We start from the raw sequence: 2,285 nt of genomic DNA, 5'->3' as shown, positions 1-2,285 counted from the left end.
TCTCAAAATGCACTGTCATCTGAGGTTCTATTGTTGATTGAACAATTACAACATAAACATTATCATCATTATCACATTTCACTCGATTCAAGTTTTTCTTTTAAGGAAGTATATGCACAAAAACATCAATTTGACTTATCCGAGCTCATTTATCATGTGAGCAAAGAGACGAATTTTACCTCCTAATTACATTTCAAAGCTATTTCTCAACATTTTTGGGTTTTCAGCAACTAGATAAATTATCGAAGTATTTGTTTTTCTATAAAATTTTTATCAAACCAATTCCCAATGACTAAATATCTTCACTGAACTTACCTTCTTTCCTTGTTCAAAGTCGCGAAATGGGATGAAAGTCCTCATAATATCGAGCAATATCCGGGGTACGGTATACCGCAGTGACAATAAAGTTAAAAATAACTTAAATAAATGAGGCCAATTAGCACGAAGAAAAAGCAACGGCCGCTGTAATGTAGTGGTTAGCATACTGGACCGGCAATCCAGAGACCCGTGGTTCAAGTCCCGGCTGCGGCGTGCCGATTTTTCGTGCGATTTTTCTATGTATTATTTCTCGCTCATGTCTTTCCTTCTTTCATATATATATATATATATATATATATATATATATATATATATATATATATATATATATATATATATATATATATATATATATATATATATATATATATAGGTTTGTGAGAATTATTTACATCTGCAAAATACCTGGATCCCAAGAAGGATACAAGAACTAGACAGAATAACAATAAATTTGGAGAAAATAAACGTTCATACAGTGCTAAAGTATAAATACCCAAGTACTTTCGGCGTATCATGCCTTCATCAGGGGTGTATTACATGTATAATGTGCACACAATAGAGCACAAAATCTCTATACGAGTGTACTGTATAGTATAAAAATTGAACTGAAACACAGTCGCTGGAAAGGTGATAAAATTACACCGATTATGAATTTGAATTTATTTATTTCATTTCCAATAGGCTAATAAGCCCATGAAGACAACATATTACAAACATACTACATATGCCATGACAGAGTAATGCATGATAATGATAATAATACATCTCTTTTTCAAATATTTGAAATATAGGAGAAGGTTCAAACTCAACCTTAAAAACCTTCTCCAATAGAGGAGGAACAATTATTCAATACAATACAATATAATACAGTGTAACTTCTGAATTCCGGAACTTCTGAAATCCGGAAACTTCTGAAATCCGAAAATTTTTCAAGGTCCCAAAATGTATCCCTCTGTTTTCTATGTAATTAATACCTCTGAATTACGGAACTTCTAAATTCTGAATTCCGAACAGTTTTCGGATAAAATTTGTTTTTTTTTCAATTCAAATTTACTTCTGAAATCCGAAAATTAAAAAAAAGAGTTAAAGAATATACTTGTGTTTGTAAAACATTCAAAATGTCATTGTCTTCAAATTAGCAGTAATCATTTATCTTGACACCTATTAGTATCACAACCTGTCAGGCATGTCATACACTTGATTAAAATGTGAAAATTAAGAAACTGAGAAGTACAATGGGAAGAAAATGAAAAGATTACAGGTAAATAGCAAGTACATCATGAAATATACTACTGCATAGGATAAACTGTAAAAATAATTAACATTATGCTTTTGTATCATATCCAGTTATAGGTGATAATGAAATAAATTTTTTTATAGTCCTATAATTCTGCTTTTTTATGAATTTAATCAGCTTCATATATTTATCATCATGTCTTACTGAAACAATTGATGTTTAATGTTTCTACTTGTTCAGATAATTCCGAACTTCTTAATTCCGGAAACTTCCAAATTCCGAACCTTTTGGCTAGTCCCACAGGTGTTCGGTTTTCAGAAGTTACACTGTATATATGCAATCATGGGAATAGTACTCCAATTTTTAGTCAACCTTTATCGAAATCGAAAACAAAAGAGAAAAAGGTCAACTCATTGGCTATTCGTGAAACATCATCATCAAAATAACTGTAGATTGATTCAAATATCATTAACTTTATTCTTTTCTCTTTGAAACTTTTAGTATTGAATTTTATATCTTGAAAAGAGTAATATTTCCACTGTGCTGTGGCAACCAAAAGAAGAGAAGAAGAAAAATACAGAGATATATAAATTATTTTACATAACGTTATTTCTAATAGCAAAAGCGTTGTATACATATATTCCTAAATTTCTAATTACAGTTTTGTTATCAGATTTAATCAATTCTAAAAACTTAAACATATTCGGTCTATTCCAATGGTAACTTGGTA

The 2,285-nt window shown here is 30.1% G+C and overlaps 1 non-coding gene across 1 annotated transcript; it reads left to right on the top strand.

Moving 5' to 3' along the window:
- The first annotated feature begins 458 nt into the window (after positions 1-458).
- Trnaa-ggc (transfer RNA alanine (anticodon GGC)) lies at positions 459-531 on the top strand. Its single transcript has one exon. It is a non-coding gene; the product is annotated as a tRNA-Ala (tRNA).
- The last annotated feature ends 1,754 nt before the right edge of the window (positions 532-2,285 follow it).

This window comes from Ruditapes philippinarum, unplaced genomic scaffold (genome assembly GCF_026571515.1).
Source record: "Ruditapes philippinarum isolate M1 unplaced genomic scaffold, ASM2657151v2 ctg2896_1_1_1_1, whole genome shotgun sequence".
Classification (NCBI taxonomy): Eukaryota; Metazoa; Mollusca; class Bivalvia; order Venerida; family Veneridae; genus Ruditapes; species Ruditapes philippinarum.
This window is presented reverse-complemented; position numbering and strand designations above follow the sequence as displayed.